This window comes from Sus scrofa, chromosome 14 (assembly GCF_000003025.6).
Source record: "Sus scrofa isolate TJ Tabasco breed Duroc chromosome 14, Sscrofa11.1, whole genome shotgun sequence".
Taxonomy (NCBI): Eukaryota; Metazoa; Chordata; class Mammalia; order Artiodactyla; family Suidae; genus Sus; species Sus scrofa.
The window spans coordinates 118,277,376-118,298,075 of NC_010456.5; the positions used below are offsets into that span (position 1 = coordinate 118,277,376).

The 20,700-nt window shown below is 38.3% G+C and overlaps 1 long non-coding RNA gene across 1 annotated transcript in view; it reads right to left on the minus strand.

The window, feature by feature from the left end:
* Positions 1-20,700, minus strand: part of LOC106506120 — a 348,395-nt gene that overhangs the window by 46,992 nt on the left and 280,703 nt on the right. Inside the window, exon 2 of the long non-coding RNA XR_002338525.1 lies at positions 6,030-6,132. This is a non-coding gene — a long non-coding RNA (uncharacterized LOC106506120). The remainder of the gene's footprint in view (positions 1-6,029; positions 6,133-20,700) is intronic.

Genomic DNA, 20,700 nt, shown 5'->3' on the forward strand with positions numbered 1-20,700 from the left:
TCTTTGCTTTCCCCCTTATTTATCTCTTTCAAAACCTTTCCAGTACAATCCATTTCCTCTATTCCAGAGAGCATGGTTTATATATAATTAACTACTGCAAAAACACTTCTGATTCCTTTCATTTCCTGTAGAGGGAGGGATATTTCACCATCTCCAGTATGTTTTTGTGGGTTATACAGGAAGAATAATGACACATAGAGTGAAGAATTTTGAATGGCTCTACTCTTTTATGATTGAATAAACTGTATTGCATGTGAGTTAGCCATATACTATTTCATTATGAAAGATAAACCATTTAGAAAAATATCTCATAAGGTAATTTCAAAAAGCTCTCATTTCCTATTTTATGCTTATTTGAACTTCTTATGTAATTATTAATTGTATTGTTTTGACTTATACTTAAGATAATTTAATTACAAGGTGAATGAGGATTGACTTGGAGTAAATATCTGTACAGATTAAATTTGCTGTTTAAGTTCAAATACCTGTGGAATGAATGAAAATACAGATGATCATAGGCACATATATACCAGGACTCTTCCCCCAAGACATATGCATGAAATTTTCTTAACTAAGATCACCGAATACTGAAACCACACTGACACAGGTTTTAACTCCATACTATATATAAATATATGACTGTATTTGTTTATCCTTATCCTCTTCTGCAAACAATGATATTCCATTGATTCGCTCCTTCTCCTTGAATGTATATATATTCCACTGAATTTTATACAAAACACGGTCAAAGGTGACATTAAGCCTTTTTAAAAACCCATGTATGTTGGCTATCATCATGCTATTATTACTGTTAATTTCATATTTTACTTACTTGGTGTTATGATGTTAGAAATAAATTACGCAAAACATATTTTTCCCTGGTTACATGGCTTCCTTTTAGGTGAGGCCAACAGAAGGGAGGCTCCAGAGAAGGGGAAAGGAAGTACATGGTTCTACTTTTATTTGCTACCACTGCATCCAACGAAAGAATTTTTATGCTTTGGACATCCTGCATAAGCAAACCAAAACCTATCTGTAATGTATCAAGGTAAAGAAATGAAAATCTAAGGACAACTAATCACAAACAGCCAGCTAGGCTTTTCCAAATAATACAACTGCTTAAGCTACAGCCAATCAAGTAAGTTCCCTGATTTGCTTCTGCCTCTTCCCTAGGAAGTCTGGCATCTTGCCCTTAGCTCCAGTCATGGAGCACCTCTAACCATCTGTGGATTGGACCTGCCCAATTCAAAATGGTTTTTGCTCAGATAAACTACTGAAATTTCTAATATGCTCAGTTCCTTTTTCAACAATACTCTTACTATCTCATTATGAAAAGCCTCCAGCTTGGTCTTCTGCCTAATCTCTTTCTGCACCATCCAGACTGTGTTTATTGACAAGATCTGAACATAGTTTCTCTTGATATCTCAAGATACTTGGTGCCACTAAGATTATGTCAACATAGCCCAATTCATGGTTAAAGAGGGCTGTCACCATCTCTCAGAGGACATCTGACTTTCTCTGTTGTTGCAGCCTTATTTCTGAAGAACATAAAACCTGAGTAAGCAGAAACATATAGCACAATTGCCTCATTGTTTCCATAAAGGTCATTATTTCTAGCATAAGGGTATTATTTAAAATATTGACATATAGTTATAATTCTATTGTTACATATATATTATATTATATATATATATATATATATGTATATACACACATACATATATATATGAAATTGGCTCTTGTCTTGGCTGTTTATGATTCTGGTAATGTAACACATGCCTCACTGGGACCTGCTGATGGCATCTGCCAGCATTTCCATTTGATAACAGAAGCTGGAAGCAATAATGCTGGATGTTTATTTTTGCTAATGAAGAAAGAGCCCTAAGACCTGACTGACCTTTACTTATCCAGAATCATTTTAATTTAGCAAAACTTGTTCTGCTTTGGATTGAAAAAATTGACTTTCTTATTTCTATTGTTCTGTCCTGGAGGGGAAAATAAATTAATGAGGTGCACAGAACCATTTGATCACCACAAAGTGCCTGTGCTGCCTTTTGGCAGTTGAGGAGGCATTGGAAAGGGAAATTTTTAGTACCACGGGCACTGCCCCTCCTCTGAAACTGGTCACCCTGATTGTGTTTATGTTATTGAGTGTGCTTTACATAGTCACCACATTCCTGCTCAATCAGCTCCTTTTGAGAAAATTCTGTGTGCCTCTAAGTGCAGATATGGGCAGGCTGCCAAGGCATTAATCAGATAACTATCACTGCATTTGGGAAATACTTTTCCCTCCAGATTCTTCTTGTGCACCTTCCTTCCTCATTATCCTTGTCCCTTAAACTAATTTCATTCATATGTTACAGAAGGCTGTTGGTGTTCCAGGATGGGTGGGGAGACCGATAATCACAACTGCTCTGTGTGAGAAGACTTTACAGGAGCCATTGCTTACAAAATTCCTACAGGTGTTATCACCCTCCTTGGGTCACTTCCTTTCTGCTCTCCCAGAATCCCCAATTCCAGGGGTAACTCTCCTTTTAAGCACCATGCAACACACACCAGACAGTATATATAGTAGTTTTTCCACTCCACTACATAGCCTCAAAAAGTATCACTTTACTCATTTATAAAAGGGGACATGCCCCCTGAGTGGGACAAGTGTTAGAAAAGATAATGACTGGAATGCAAATGTCATACACCTCCACACAATGTGTGCTCAATAAAAGGTAAATATTTTAAAGCTATTTTAGATAATCCTAAACCCAAAGGAGGACTTTTGGCGTACAGGTGCATTGGTCCCAATGGCAGGTGGTTACACAGGTTAACTGAACATTGCTTGGCTCAAACACAAGTTCTCAGGCTTCTCCTAGACCTACTGAATCAGATGCGCTTAAGTTTGCATGTTTCAAAATATTGATAATTCTGATGAGCAGTCAGGTTTGTGAACTGGTACCATATTCACCCCACATTTTAATGCTAAAATACATCTTTAAGCAGCACTGCTTGTCCCTCTATCTTTGTTTTAGATGGTTACAGTGACAGTTAACTCACTAATTCTTGGTGCAGACTTGTCTACATATAATAGTTTGAGAAGTGTTTCCCTTTACCAAACAAAAGCTGTCTTTTAATTGATGCTAACCCTAACCCTTGGATTTATCAAGATAAAATTTAACATTTTTCTGCATTTAAAGACCCTACAGTTATTTGAAAGACTTAACTATCTGAGTTTTTTCTCCCAAATGGCTATGCACCCTGACAAAACCATTTCCCAGAATCTTAGCTCCTTTTTTACCAAATTTTGCCAAATGCATTCTCATTGCTAGAGTTCAATTGCCTTATCCTTATAGTTCTCTTATAATTTCCTCTTTTGAAAGTCTTATTTTTTTAATATCTTATTCCAGTTACTTCTTCTAACAAGCAGGGAATATGTTCTTTCTGAAAGATTTTGCAAAATAAATTTCAGATCATTTTTTAACGTATGTGATTTCTATATCCTCAATCTCAATTTAAGTTGCTCAAGGTCAAGAGTATGATTTTCATATAGTATATGAAGATTTAAAATGGGTTAGAGTTGAAGTTATTAAGAAAATACATGGAGCAAAGTTCTACACTCAGATCCATTTTAGGAATAAGGCATCAGAGATCATGGTAAGCTAAGAGATTTCTTTGGTATTCTAGTACAAAGGCTACTTCTATTAAGACGACTACATTTGTATAATGCATAGAAGTCAGGCTAGCATTCTAGAGGATTTTTATATTTATCATAGTCCTTTTAGCTAATTTTTTAAAGTCAAATATTTCACATACTTCTCTACCAAAAAAAAAAAAAAAAAGAAAAAATTGCAAGAGAGATACTGCAATTTTAGGTCAGCATTTCCACACAGTCACAGTGGGCTGGGGAAAAATGCTTCTTACCCATTTGAACTGGAATTATATTCTCCATATGACCTGCCAGGGCACTGTAGGCATTTCATTTTACCTTGCCTCTCTTGCATACATTTTTAAAACTTGAACTGTAAGTTAATCCCATGCAATACCCAGAACTGGCACATAGGCAAACACGTATAATAGATGTGTATAGATTAAGTTTTAAGTTATCTGAGGTCCCTAACATGTGAAGCAGTGACACAGTATCTCAGTACTTTGGAGTAGTTTACACAATCAGCCTGCCTGCTTCAAATCCCCATTTTACCACTTACAAGCTCTGTACCATTAGGCAAAACATTTAATCTTCTATAGCATGATTTCTTCAGCTGCAAAATGGACAATGTAGTGTTGTTGGGAAATTCAAATGAGAAAATGAATGAAAACCTTTAGCAAAAGGTTTAATAAAGTTATCTATCATTTTTTCCAGATTGGGCACCAGGACCCATGTCTCCTGGAACCAGCATGGGACTATTTTTATTGTACAATTTTGCTATACGTGTGCTTCACCAGTCTACACTCTCTGAAGCTTCAAAAGGGAAAACCTCACTGGAGCTTAGGTGGGCACTGGGTGAGCCAGTGAAACATCTCAACATGCTACTCAACCCCCAACACTTCTCATAAGGTAAATAGGAAGAAACTTCTACCTATGAGATGACATCCCCATCATATAAGATGAACGGACTGTGAACCGGGTTGAATTTTTGATGACCCTTTAGTAACAACTGACAGGAAATCAAAAATGAGAATCAAATGATATGATTTGTTAGGCAAGTGACAATGGGGTTCAAGTTAATCTCTGTAAATCCTGATAGTGTTGTGCAACCGATTGGCCATCCAAGTACACGGCTTTTCTCTATGGAATCTTCCATCAGGAAGATACGCTGGTGAGAGAAACCTAAGCTACTCAGCATCTCAGGTCTGAGAGCTAGGTGTCTTTAAAATTCACATTCAAAACGGCAATCTCTTCTATTTTCTTTTTTTTTTTTTTTTTTTTTTTTTAATGCTTGGAGGTTGAGAGACTGTGTGGTTCCACGGAGAACAGAGATGTTCTCATTTTTAAAAAGACATTTACTAATGACTCAGGAACACTCTGGAAAGAGTCAGTTAAAAGTTCCACATAAACATTTTTTCAGAGTTCAGTCTTGCCTTATGTGCCTCAGAATAATTTGCATTAATTTTATTAAAAGGATAACACAGTTCTTGAATCTATCCAAGACCTTCTGAATTGAAACCTCAGGAATAAATCCCAGGAATATGTCTTTCTCTTTTTGTCCAGGCCTCCTGGGTATATTGAAATACACCAAATTCAAGAATTAAAATATCAGTAGTTAGAGAATTGTGATAATGTATGAGGAAATAATTGGGGTCACTATGGCAACAAAAGTTATAAGGAATACGAAGTCATTGGCCCATCTGTTTAGGTGTGTGGAGATAGCCTTGTCTGTAAAAATGTAAATAAAAAACAAAACGAAAAACATAAAAATACACAAGGAAAAAGAACTTTCATGATTAAGTATTAAAATGAATTATGTCGATGATAAATCCTATAGGGTATCAGGAATCAGTGAACTATCATAGAAAGTAATGGTTTGGGAAGGAGGTGAAATAGGGTGAAGCAGATTTTAAAATGTGATAAGGATTTAGATTGGATAGATGAAAGAAAAAAGAGACATTATAGTGGCAGGAATAGATGTGAAGTGGTAATAATCGTAAGGTTTAGGTTAATGGAGAGTTGAGAGGATGTATTGAAGATAAAGGGTATAGACATTTGTATAAGTGCTTCCAAAAGTCATAATGACAACGTCTGAGATCCAACAATTTCAAAACTGCACTGTGGTGTTTTCAAGAAAAGGTGGTGTCTTCATCCAGCGCAGAGAACATGTCTTTCTATAATAGTGAACTCTGATCACGCATTTGACCAATGGAGTCCCTTGTCCCCACCCATAATGCTGGTCTGGAAATATGTGGACCCAGCCTCACGTTGGGCAAAAGGAGATGGTAAACACATCCAAGGCACTAGAAGCATTTGTGACAGCAATGTGACCCTATTCAAAGAGCAACAGGATGTGATAAAAGGAAAAATAAGTTGAAAGCCAGAGATTTACCTGTCTTTGCTCGTCTCCTTAGCTGTGTCTCAAAGGACCACTCCTCCACTCTGAAAACCCAAGCAGTACCTCTCTGGTAATCCACGTGTGCAGCAGGATCAATCTACAAAGCATAGATTTATAAAATATTGTTGCTGAAATGGGAACTGGCAGCCTCATTCATTTTAAATAAGACTAAAACATAGATTCACATTCTTTTTCAAGGTTTCGGATTGCATTTAATATCTCCTATGCTAAATTTCAGATCGCTTGAAAAACCTACAGAAGATTAAACTCATATTCTTTTTTTTTTCATACTCTTGTAACATTAGAAAAATAAAGTTTTCCCCTTTCTTTTTTTCTTTTTTTTTTTTCCCCATCCTTTAACCAGGTCCGTGCCATTTGTCTACACTGCTCTAACTCTGCTGGGTGGCCAGACAACGTCTAAGGCATGACATGGAGATGATTCAGCTGCTAAGAAATTTGGTTGACATCTTACTCAAATACTTCATTGGCAAGGAAGATGCTGTGTGAGTGAAGCCTCCAGTGGGCATAAAAGACCTGCACGTTGTAGAAAGGCCAGAAGTCTCCATAATCCAAGGAAGTATTATCAGCCTTATTTCATGGGTTGGCCTAGGAATGACAATGTGATTCCTATTCGACATCACAGTTTAAAACAGAATATTCATGTACCTGCTGAGTTCTATTACTATTATTTTTTAAATTATTATCATTTTAGCCATGCCACTCAGATTTCCCCTTCTTTGTAAAAATTCCCTCACTTCCCTTTGAAAAATTATAGCTCCTATAATAAGCAATATGCTTTGGGAAGAGCTGATCCCACTTGCAGTTCCACAGCCTCTTCCTTACACGCAAAATTGGACTGGATGTACAGTTAGTTATGGAACCAACGTAGAACTGATAAAAACTAATATTAGGATGTGTTTGGGATGACCAAGAGAGGGACATATTTGTTTGTTTCTCCTGGAATTTCTCTAGCCATCTTTCATCACAAAGTAACAGTCTGAGAATGGAGTCAATGCAAAGAAGAAAGTTGAGCTCTCCTACAGGGAGAAAATAAATTGATCACATGTGCCTCTTGATTCATGCTATCCATGAAGGTAACTGTTATCTTTGATTTTTTTGTGTATGTGTATGTTTATGAAAAAAAAAGAGATTTTATTTCAAGCCATTAAGGTAGGACTGGGAGGAAACTGTTAAATGTCAGTGGTATGCTGGCAAATGTGTCTAGCTGGCTCTGCTGGGAGGGAGAGGAAGTTGCACGGAGGTGGAAAGAAAGCTATTATGTTTGCCAGTCTTTGTAGTGTAAATGTTTTACCATGCCAATTTTAAGCTACCAGCCTGATGTGACTGAACATGGACCTGGAAAGAGATATGTACAATTGGCTCGTGCAGGCTCATAAGAATTGGCTCTAAAACATGACACTTTTTTTTTTTTTTCAATCTGTAAAATGTTACTATGACAGCATGATGCCTGGAACACGTCCTCCTTAGTTTGTCAGTAGAGGATGAAGAATAATATCCCCATTAAAATTGTAGTAGGAGCAGATTTAGAATACTTGAAATAGTTCATAAAACTCTTATTAATGGAAGGTAATATGTGTTAGATGCATAAGTATAGGGTCAGACACACAAGATATGTGTGGCATTTAGGTTTCTTTGTTGCTGTAGGAACTTGGGAAAGCCAATTAAGTTCTCCGAGTCTCATTTTGCACATCTATAAAGTTGGGCTGTGCTAATACCTAATACATGGGTTGACAAGAGAATTGAAGATGATATTCTATATGAAAGAGCTTAGCATAGTACCTCAAACATTGTAAATGCTTAATAAATGATAAGTATTGTAACTCTTGATAAGCAATCCACTACTTTTTCTCTCCTCTTCTTCTAGGGGGTCCTATTACATATATATAGTGAGTCACTGGTAATGACCTCACAGGTGTTTGAGGCTTTGTTCATCTACTTTTTTCTTTTTCTTTTTTTTTTTTTTTTTTTTGTCCTTTTAGGGCCACACCTGCGGCATATGGAATTTACCAGGCTAGGGGTTGAACCTGAGCTGTAGCTGCTGGCCTACACCACAGCCACAGCAATGCAGGATCCGAGCCTCGTCTGTAACCTACACCACAGCTCACAGCAATGCCTGATCATTAACTCACTGAGTGAGGCCAGGATTTGGACCCGTGTCCTCATAGATACCAGTCGGGTGCATTACCGCTGAGCCATGAGATAAACTCCTGTTCATCTATATTTTACTCTTTTCAGATTGAGTAATTTCTATTGATCTGTTTTCATTATCAATGACCATGTTTTCTTTTGCTGCTGCAGCTGGGTCTTAAGACCATAGGAACATTTTCTAATTCATATATTTTACTTTGAGATCATAGAATGTCCATTTCTTTCTTTTACGAGTAATTAATTTGTCTTGTTGATGTTCACCTTGAGATCTCTTCTGCTAATTTAACACCTGTGTCATAGTGACACTTTTTCTATTGATTGCTTTTTCTCTCAGTCTTAGCTAAAATCTGTTTCTTCACATTCCTAAAAAGTTTTGGCTGTGCATTGGACATTTTAAATGCTACGCTGTAGACTCTGTTTTCTGCTATTTTCCTCTAAAGTGTTCATTTTTCCTCTAGTAACAATTAAATTATTAGTTAAGCACAGTGAAACTGCACATCGCTTATACTTTGTAAGGTTTTGTTTGTTTGTTTTTGGCCGCACCAAAAATATGTGTAAGTTCCTGGGTTCCAGGGATTGATACCACAGTTGTAACCAGAGCTACAGCAGTGACAATGACAGATTCCTAACCCACTGAGCCACGAGGAAACTCCTGCAGCATTCTCCCCCCCCCCCCCCCCTTTGGATTTGCCCTTAGTTTTAAGGTGAATTCTTAGTCCTCAGACCTAGTCTATATTCCTAAGGCTTATTCCTTCTGGAATTTCAATGGAAATGCCCATGTTTTGACCACACCTATCTAATTTGGTAGGATTCAAACTCCAAACTGTGTTTATTTTCCCCTGTTGTGGTGAGAAGCTGAAATTCTTACTCAGCATTTTCAGTTTTGCAGTGATTGCTTTCTGTTGGGTTTTTGGTTTACCCTATCCATACATGTGAAATTCAGGAGGCAGCTATGGATTGGAGAATAGTTCATATGCAATTCTTGGGGCTGCCCCAACTGTGGTTCTTTCTTTTTCCCCAGTTATTCTCTCAATTTCCAGCCACTATGGCAGCGGCAGACTCTGTCCTCTACCACGTCACACTGACAAGCCCGAGGTTTTCTGCATGAGTTGTGTACCATAGTAATGTGGAATTCCCCCAAGGGTAAAAATCTATAAAACATAGATCTCATTCCTTTCATTCAAAACTCAATTAGCCTAATGTTTCTGCCTGCTTTTTGTCATTCTCTAATACTTGAAAATCATATTTTTATGATTTTTTTCCAGAGTGTTAAATTTTTATTTAAGGGAGGTTAATATAATATAGGGTGGTCTGGCATTACTGAAACTGGAATCAACTCATTCCCTTTTAATTTCTACCATTATTAGGAAATTTCTGTTTCTTATCTACTTTCTATTTCTTGTACTAAAGAAAAATATGCTTTAAAAAATATCTCTTACATTTCTGGTGATTTAGTGTAGGTGAGGCCATAGCTTATGCTTATTTTTTTGCATGCATAAAGCTTTCTAAATATAGTTATTAAATGGCTCTCTGGTAAACATTGCCTCTAATTGCACTAAAGTATTTTTGGATAGAGTTGTGTTTATAGAAGCATCAGTTTTTCCTAACACTGGAAAAAGAAATTTGTATATTTTTATTATATCTAGGGTTCTTTTAACCAGCTCCTAAAGAATGGGTTCTTAAGGATTTTGGCGGGAATAATGATCTCACTTGTAGTATATTGAGGATGCAGTAATAGCTGACATTTCAATGCATTCATGAGTTATTCCTCAGAATCAGTGACAGTGGGACCTGCATATAGATGGGATAAACTGAAAAGCAAGACAGAAGCCAGTTTGGCTCCCAGAGAACAGGTGGCATCTTTAGTAGTGTCAACTAGGTCTCCTTTAATGCAGATTAGATTTTTGGCTCATACTCTTCCATCAGTTTAAGTCACCCTCAGTAAACCTGGGCTCTGCCCCAGCTGCCTCCGAAATCCACCAAATGTAAACAGGTTCAGGTTTCTTAAAAAAAAAAAAAGAAGAGAAGAAACAAAGAAAGTATGAAAGGAAGGAAGAAAGAAAATAGCCACTAAGAAAAAGAACGGAAGAAACTCTTCAAAACACATCTTACTGACTTATAAGAAGCTTCTAGGATGAGGAACTATAATTTCTTCCACATCTATTATTACATAAAAGAATGCATCAAGCCTGCACTGAGTAAAAGTTCAGTTATTCAGACTAGAAAGGAAGTTCTTATCTAGCTGTAACCTTAATTAAGATTGATTTGAAATCCAGCTAAGTATTTTCTTTGACATGAGATGTCACAGAGAAAGGTCCAGAGGTACAAAGAGAATTTGGGGGGATACAGAAAACTTTTCCATTAGCAGAGGGAATAATAATAACTTTATCTCCCTATGTTTTGTTTAGAATCTATATGTACTCTGGTTCAAATATGGACTGAACTGTGTCACCTAGTAACTTTCAAATGGAAGAGTCGCATGTGCTAACTGTGATTTGAGTTCTCATCCCTTGATTCTCGAGAACCCCCAGAGTCAGATGTCACCGTAGATACTTTGTGTTTTCTAAGTAAAGGAAATTGAGATATTCTGGAGACAGCAGGAAATGAGTATATAATCACAAATGCCTATACAATGTATAGGATCATTGGGCATCCTGGTTTTATATATATATATATATATATATATATTTAACTTTATGTTTGTTTTGAGATGCAGCTAATTTAGCTACAGGAGAACTAAAGTATGTGAATGTGGGCATATGACTTTCAAATCCATCAGTTACATGTATATACACTGCACATAACGCTTCCTTTTCATCAATTCATTCCTATTTAATAAACAATAAATGCAAGCCAATAAGTAACTTTGATTAGAAGAGATAGCTGGGTTATGTGGTAAGAAATGTAAGTAGTGCAGACAGTTTCCCAAATAAATATTTTTATCCTAATAGTCTTTCACTAGGGCCAGATTTTGACATCAACATTTATTTTTTAAGTCATAGCTCCTTTGAAGGAGCCTATTTTATTTTATTTTTTTACTTAAAAAATTTATCATAGTTGATTTACAATGTTGTGCCAATTTCTTCTGTACAGGAAAGATATATATATATATATATATATGTGTGTGTATATACACACATATATATATATACACACACACAGATATATGTATCCTGTCTCTTGGGATAGTCCATGATGGAATAAAAGAAAGGGAGTGTATGTGTGTGTTTTCTTTTATTATCTTGCATCACGGTAAATCCCAAGAGACTGTATATAGTTCCCTGTGCTGTACAGTAGGCTCTCATAGCCTATCCATTCTACATGTAACAGTTTGCATCTACTAACTTCAGTCGTGGTTAGACTGTGTCTAACTACTTTGAGACAGTGGTGGTAGTGGGGATTTGAAATAAGGAGATGCTCAATTTTATTTTTGATGTTTATTTTGAATTATCTGTAGGCACCTAGATAAAGTTTCCAGGCAGCTATGTTGGTCTGGATTAGGCAGACAGATTTGGGTTAGAGAATTATGTGTGGAAGAGTCTGCCTATACAATAGAGCAGAAGATATGGATATTGATATAATTGGCCAAGAGGAGGTTTAAAAGGAAGATGAGTTGCTTGCATCAAGCCTGTGAGGCAGATATTATTGCATTTTGAATAGAAGAAAATTAGTCCCATGGAGTTTGTTTAATTTTTACATGATCAGTAAGTTGTGAAGCCAAAAATAGAGCCAACTTCTTCCTCTATCAAGCCAAAAATATATTTATTAAGCCATGATTGTTTTCTTGCCCATGACTATATATTGTGCCTGCCATGTGCTCAGCATGTGTAAGGCACTATGGTGGTAATAAAACAAGAATAAGTCAGGAGAAGTTGATCTGCCAGCAGTTACAGTGGGACTGTTCTTTTTATGGGTTTAGAATCAGTCTCTTTATTCCTTTCCCACTATTCCCCTCTTTTAGGGTTTTGATGGTACTATTTAGAAATCATTAGCACTTCTCAATATTTTCTTGCCCAGAGTTAGTCACCTCCTTCCAAGTGGTGGTCTGCACATCCCTGTCAGAATTATCTTTAGAAGATGCCAAATGTTTTACTTTTGTGAAAGTAAAAAAGTCGAAATTCTCAGCCCAACATTCAAGGTTCCTTTAGTCTGGTCTAACCATGCTTTCCAGTTTTATTTTACTCTTGGCCCTAGGGTGATATTTTTCTCCCGTCACTACTCTTCTGTTTTAGTTATTGCTATGTAATAATATACCCCAAACGCAGAGGCAAGAGCAACAAGACTTTGCTACTATTGTCTCTCTTGACTCTTATGGGAGGGGTTGTCTGGACTAAGCTAGGCATTCTTTGCTTGAGTTTCTTATGCAGTTGAGGACAGGCAGCAGCTGGGGCTAAACTGTCTTGAAGCCTTCCTTATTCACAAGTTTGGTACATGAACTGGGAACCCAGACACCTGGGGAACAAATCAGCTGGATCTCAGGCATCTCCATCTTTCTCTAGTAGTTTATCTGTGTGGTCTCCACAGCATGGCAGCATCAGTGTAGTCAGATTTCCTACATGGCAGTTTAGGGTTTCAAAAGACGGATAGGGGCTGAGGCCTTTTATCACCTTTTATCATCTAGCCTTGGAGGAAATCATGAGGCATCGTTTTGCCATGTTCTATTTGTTATAAGCAGGTCACTAAGGCCAGGATATGTTCCGGGGTGTGGAATTAAATTCCAACTCCTAATGGGAGACATGTAAAAGTGTTATACCACCAAACAAACAGTTTGTGCTCTCAAGCATTCTGCCTCATTAGAGATATTATTTCCCAGGACTACCTCATTTTTCCCTCTCATTTAAGTTCTATTTATTTTAATACTGGTTTACTGCCACTTCCTCTGGGAAATTTCCACTTATCAGAGCAGCCACTGGTGATATCAAAACTACTTTCTTCAATTCTTTATGCAGCAGGCAGTACGCGGTATCATCTTGCATGTGCATGTCATATCTCTTTTAACTAGAAAGATTCAGTGAGGCCTTCGATGACAAGAGCATCTTTGAATGGCTAGTTCAATGATTCTGGATATCAGAGGGTCATTTGCAATATCAATAATAGACACAAAAATCACTCCATAATTGATTTAAAAAAATACACAGACATTTCTTAACTCCCTGGCTGAGTGTGTCTATAGTAGAGGAATAAATTTGGGGACCAGGAAGCCTCAGGTTTAATTTAGAAACCTTTGACAGAGAAGACCCCATCCATTCCAAGTCTCAACTCTGTACAATCATAACATTCAAAGAAGATCTCTCAGGTGGCAACTTGGAGAAAGGTGAACTGATTATCCCAAATTGCAGTGTAATTTTTGCTATGATATCCTTTTGAATCCAGCAAATCTTGGAGAGTGGTACAGAGTTCAGACTCTTCAACCATTTTTTCCCCATGGTAGCTGGATAGCAGTAGCTTAGAAAAGCTTCTAATCTTGGCAAATACTCATTAAAATACAAGGTCTCCCAGAGCCCCTGGAGGAAAACTTTATCAGTAAGCCAATTAGTTTAGGTTCAACACTTGACTCTCTCTGTTCAGAACTTTAAAACTGCTACCTTATTTTATTTTCTTAACCTGCAATTAATTATGGCCCGTTGAGAATTCCCAGACCACAGGAAGCATTTATCTGCAACACTAGGTCACTTGGAAGAAAGATTAAATCTGTGAAGAGCGGATGCTGAGTGATTAAAGAATCTTGGACAAAACATCCTAACACTTGAAACAGCTCCCCGATTTGGGGGATAATCTAAGACATCCTGTCATCTGTCCACAGAGAACACTTCCATCATGACTATGATCCAGTGCAAAGCAGCAGGTGCTCCAGAACCAAGGGCCACCACCAAGGCTGGATTCTGGGTTATGGGGAGGTTGATTCTGAAAAGAGTACAGCCCTCTTCCACCAACAAACAGCTAAATAAAGACAGATACAGTCATTCTTAGAATTATGACAGAACAGGCTAATCTTTGCTAAGTGGTGACTTTTATTCAAATTTGATTTCTGAATCTTGGCTTCTTAGAATCTAAAGCGTTTTAGAGTACTTTTCCTTATTCACTATCTTACACACAGACCAGGCTATTGGCATTCCTTATTTCAATGCCCACCATGAGGTATGTGTTGTTATTCAATGTTTAAGGGGAGAAATGTGAGGTTTGGAGAAGTTAAGTTTATTTTTCTTTTTTGTCTTTTTAGGGCTGCACCTATGACTTATGGAGGTTCCCAGGCTAGGGGTCTAGTCAGAGCTATAGCTGCCGGCCTATAGCACAGCCACAGCAATGCCAGATCCGAGCTGCATCTGTGACCTAACGCTGGATCCTTAACCCACTGAGCGAGGCCAGCGATTGAACCCACAACCTCTTGGTTCCTAGTCGGATTCATTTCTGCTGTGCCACGATGGGAACTCTGAGTTCACTTTTTTAAGGTCATAGATTATCAGTGATAGAGATCTGATTTGAACTTAGGATTTACTGTTTCTCATTGTTTCTTCCATTGATATTTGGTTCTGCCTATTTCTTTCAACTGCTTTATCATCCAGAGAATTCAGTGTTCCTTCCTCAGAAACATGTAGTCTTGATTATTTGCACTAATTATTGGGAGTTTTGCCACCATTCCCTTTTGTAATTCCGGGGAGATGAGTTAAAAAGAAAAAAAAAAATAAGGAAGTACCACCAACAAAACTGTTCCACCACATACCTGCCCAATCAAACTATACCCCCCGTCTTCCTTCTCACTGCCAAGAAATTTGTCTTCTTCCATGTTAACATAGTGGTGCACCTGTGCATCCTGTTCAAGCCTCCATTCTTTTCCCCTCTAACCCCGACCAAACACTTCTCTCAAGGAAGTCACTTCTGGCTCCTGAATTCAGTCTAGAACAGGAGTTCCTCATCCTTTGGCACTTTTTGCTTAGGACGCAAGGTTTGCACTTGAGACACAGTTGGATCTAAGATCTTAAATCATGCCAACAAAACCTGTCTTTTTTGCCCTTTTGAATGCACCAGTGTTAGACTCATTCTGGAGAAAGATTCTTCATGCTTTAGATTCTGGCCCACCATCTCTGAAGGAAAAGATCACCCCCTTTGAAACTGCTTTAACAACAACAACAAAATCAGTGACAATTTTCCCTGGCCCGGGACCTGAGTTACATGCTTATCCCTAGAACAAGGAAGTATTTACCCTGAATGAACAGAGAATGGAAATGATACGATTTCTCATGAGGGGAGTTCCCACTGTGATGGTGGGTTAGGAATCCTATTGTAATGGCTCAGATCACCGTGGAGGCCTGGCACTGTGGGTTAAAGAGTCTAGTGTTGCTGTAGAGACCTTCTGGCCTAGGGTTGCAGCTGTGGCTTAGATTCAGTCCCTGGCCTAGGAACTTACTTATGCCTTGGGTGTGGCCATTAAAGAAAAAAAAAAAAGCATACTGGAGGGAATGCAAACCCAGAGGAAAGGGCAAGTTAAACAATTACAGGGAGATAAATGGATTGAAGACAGAATGACCTTGAAGTAATTGGACAACCCTACTCACAACACACAAAATAACACACACACACACACACAGGAAAAGATGGAGAAATATCTGCCCTGATATAATTAATATTCAACAAAAGAGAGGCCACCTTTTTCTAGTAGAGGTGTTCACTCAGTAATTAACAAAAGGTCTCTGCTGAAATGACAGATTTGAGACTCATATCTTAGTTTCTCTAGGGAGATGCTGGACAGTACTAGTCAGGAACCGGCTTTTGCTCAACAACTATATTGACACGGATTTTTAGCCAGAGTGCTATGGACATTATCTCATTTAATCAGCACAACATTTTGGACTCTCATCATTTCCTCTTCATAGATGAAGAAATAGTCTTTGAAATGTTAAGTAATCCGCTTGAGTGTCTCCCATATGGTAAATGGTTGAGAGAGGATTTGATCCTAGCTTTATATGTGTAATAGTCCTTGTTTATTCCACTGTGTCCTGGGGGTACGTCTTTCCTGCCTGCTGCTTGGTTGGTGGACACAGTTCCAGCTTTCTAGGTGCCACACTGGAAGATCCTCTTTTCTCTAATTCCTTATAGATAAACCTTTCTGACTCTAAAAATGGATGCAGAAAATGAATCCCTTTTCTGCCAAATAAGGTTTCTTTCTCTGATGTTCAATGACTATGTAGAGAAGCAGCCATGCTAATAATAGGCTGAAATCACACAGTATTTATTAGAAAGCCTAGTTGTTGCCTTTCCCAAGAGGACTGATATGGAGGTGTGCACATGCAATTGGCTCTGATGCAGAATTCTGGCTTTATTATCAAGATGTGCTGGTAATGATTTGAAGGCTGTTTACATGGTCTGTTCCCTACTTTTGTGAACTATTGACCATCTGTGTGTGTTGCCTAGGCAATGGATTGGGAATGAGGAGAATAAGATTTATCTGCACTGGTCATAAGCACAAAAGAGACTTTTTCAAGCAAAGGTTTGATAAAAATAAATCGACCTGAAACAGATTCTCTAGACACAAATTACTTAGGGGAAGGAAAAGTGGCTGACGGAAGGTTTTGCTAATACTGTAATTTTTATGAATTTGTTGCCCTTTAAAACAAAACATAAATAATTGACAGATGAGAAATGATATACACAATTAATTATAAACACAAATGAGTTCACAAAATATTTGCCTTCAGTGAAGTGGATTTGATACTATTTGACAATAAATATACACAAATACAGCACTCCACAGCAACCAGAATTCTTTTTTAACTTGTCCCTTTAATTTTTTTCATTGAAATATATCATTGTTGAAACTAAGGAGGGGCTTGCAAATGTGTTAATGTTTATGTTTCTCTCTTTCTTTTTTTTGTATTTTTAGGGCCACACCCATGGCATATGGAGGTTCCCAGGCTAGGGGTCTAACTGAAGCTGTAGCCTCTGGCCTATACCACAGCCACAGCGACAGCAGATCCAGTCTGCATCTGCAACCTACACCACAGCTCACGGCAACGCCGGATCCTTAACCCACTGAGCGAGGCCAGGGATTGAACCCGTGTCCTCATGGGTGCTAGTCGGCTCGTTAACTTCTGAGCCACGATGGGAAATCCCATGTTTATATTTCTAGTGAGCCCTTTTCCAAACACTAATATCTTAATCATAGAGCAAAATATACTTGGATCTCTCCTTACTCGGGGTTATAATTGTTCGTGTCTTGAGCAGTTGCAAGCTGTTTTAAAGATGCATATTTAAGAGTAATTACAGCTATCCCATAGGGTTGCTGTAGAAGTAAAAGAGACAAGGAGGGATCCAAATCAAGTTAGCAGTAAGGCTGCTGGGTTAAGTGCATATTATGGAGTCTCTACCCGATTATCCTGCATCCATGCATTAGCCTTAATTCCCTATACTCTGGGTCCATTTAGCACAGGGGTTTAGAGTACAGGACTCAGGCTCTGGCCTGATTCCTAATACCACCACTCCCTCAGATTCCTGGTCTGAAAGGATAACAGTACCTACTTCAAATGGTAGTTAGTGGAAAGGGAGGGAGAGAGAGGGAGGGTGTGTTGAGCCCAGCTGCAATATGTTGTGATAATCATATCTCCAATGATTTAATGCCAGTATGGAAACAACAGCACTCCCCCAGTGTCCAGGCTCCTTTTGACAAATGCAGTAGTGTATACTGAATGGCACGCATGCAGGTACTCTCTTCTATTCTTGGAGAGCCAATAATATCAATCCCTGCTTTCTTTCCAAAGTAAATCTAGACAAAAACCTCAGGATCCTCTTCAACATGTATTCTAGACAGCATTATCAATCCATCCCAGTACCTTAGATATAACCAATGTTACAGTCCTATGCTGAAATAATTCTGAATTGCAGCTCAGATAGAGAGCTAAGCTGGAAGAAGGCATGGGGGCTGGCTAAGGTGGTCAGGGAGAGGACAGTGGTTGACTGATAGCCCCTGTAGCTTCTGCTCAACTCATTCCCATGTCATTCTTCATTAACCTAGGGTGGTGATTTACAAGACCTTAAAACTTAGCGGTTTTGGAAATTTATCAACACAAAAGCTAACATAAAAAATGTTTCAGATTCATATAGAAGCTTTCATAAGAATGATAGTAGAATTTATCTGGGTAACTTGGGGTGTGGAGGCGTGAAAATGCAGAGACTGTCATCTGTCAGTTACCCTCAATGAGTGGGGAAATACTGTGAAATTTATTCTTCCATTTATGGGAAGGTTGCTTAACCATCAATGCAGAAAATTATTGGATTAATGCTGGGCTTGCTTTTAAGTGAATGGGATTGGTGTAAGGTCCTTTATTTGAACAGGATGTGATGAGAAACTCTCTCACTCTGACTCCCCAAGAAAATTCTGAGCCTTAAGTAAGCAAGACATGTTTTCTGACGGGAAACTGAAATGTGGAAAGAATGATGGAAAAGTCTGAATTGCTCTATTCTGGCTGGCAGAGGAAAACAACAGTCTACTGAATTTCTCCCCTCTGACTTGGTCCAGCTAAGCATTTCTTCTCTTCCATATGTCTACCTCCCATCACTTCACTTGAACAAAGCCAATGTGTGAGCAGAACAGCCCCTAAATGCTCTTGTAAAGTGGGAAGCTTCAGTCCAATCCCTTTAGGCAACTCTTGCTTATTTACATTTTGTAATATCTACCAACTCATACCATTTTCCTTGTCTATGAAATGACCTTGACCCCCTGGAGCAGCTGATTAAACAACCCAGTGGTCCTGGATACAAGTTGAGTAAATAGTGCCTTCTCTCTTACAGGTGTTTTGAATACAGACTTGCAGATAATTTGGACAGAATGAGTTGTTGCTTATGTGTGGGATTACAATATGTACATTTTATTTTTATTTTTTTTGCTTTAATTTAGGGCTGCACCTGTGGCATCTGGAAGTTCTCATGCTAGGGGTTGAATTGCAGCTGCATCTGCATGCCTATACCACAGCCACAGCAATGCCAGATCCTCAACCCACTGAGCGAGGCCAGGGAAAGAACCCGTGTCCTCAAGGATACTAGTCAGGTTTGTTACTGCTGAGCTACAATGGGAACTCCTTAATATGTACACATTAGAGTGGACGGAAGCTATATTTTACCACCATACGGCTTCTGTAGCAGAGAAAGGGTTCTGTAAAGAGGAGACTCAGAGAAGAAAAGAGAGAGAAATAGTAATGATGAATATAGAGAAGGTAAGTAGCCATGTCCTGATTTCTTAGAAGTTAATCCTCTGGGGTCTGGAAACTTCTAGATATCTGGCTGCATATTTAGGAAGACAGGTCAGAGTGAATTTGACAGATAGAAATGCTTTTTGTTAATTATTTGATAGATTCATTTTTTTATGCTTGCTTTGTCTTTTTTACAGGCTAATCATGTCAGTAATTGTCAGCTTTGGATGCTCACCAATTTACCCCCTTTTTTCCCCACCATCTCCAACCTTTAGACAATAATTCCATTCCCAATGACAGATATTCCTCAGGCTTCAAGTAACATGTCAAAGCAGTTTCTGCATCTTCTATTCAGGGACTGATAATCTTTACCTGAAGTTCTCATTACTTAAATCTTCATAGCCTAATTCAAGAGGTAGCTAAGAAGGATACAACATCTTTCCATATCCTCTTCCTATAAATTAGTTCTCTTCATGATTGAGCTATTCTTTCCTGAGCATTATGAATAATTCCCACAAAAGCCACAAGGTACGTCATTTCCATTTGCAGATGTGCAAACTGAAGCTCAGAAAAGTAAAACAGCATATCTAATGCAAAGTGTTAGCACATCAAAGGATTAGAATTTTAACTGTGTCCTAAGCCAAAACTCTTTCTGGGACCCTATACTGCCTCTTGCTCTTCCTTAGTATCAAGAATTTAATCTTAGGAGTTCCTGTTGTGGTGCAGTGGTTAACGAATCTGACTAGGAACCACGAGGTTGCAGGTTCTATCCCTGGCCTTGCTCAGTGGGTTAAGATCTGGTGTTGCCGTGAACTGTGATGTAGGTCGCAGACACAGCTTGGATCCCGCGTTGTTGTGGCTCTGGCGTAGGCTGGTGGCTACCGCTCTGATTAGACCCCTAGCCTGGGAACCTCCATATGCCACGGGAGCAACCCTAGCAAAGGCAAAGAAGACAAAATAAATAAATAAATAAATAAATAAAAATAAAAAGAATTTAATTTTGGATTGTTTACTTCATTCCTATGGGATCTGTAATGTCTGACGCCAAGGACCATGTTAAACACTTCTGTGTTTTATTCCTCATTACCATCACAAGAGGAACACATTTATTCACACCTTATTTATTTTTTATTTTTTAATTGTTATTTCCCCAATACAATTTGTTTTCTACTTACAGCATGGTGACCCGGTTACACATACATGTACACATTCTATTTCCTCACATTATCGTGCTCCATCATAAGTGACTAGACATAGTTCCCAGCGCTACACACCAGGATGTCATTGCTAATCCATTCCAAAGGCAATAGTCTGCA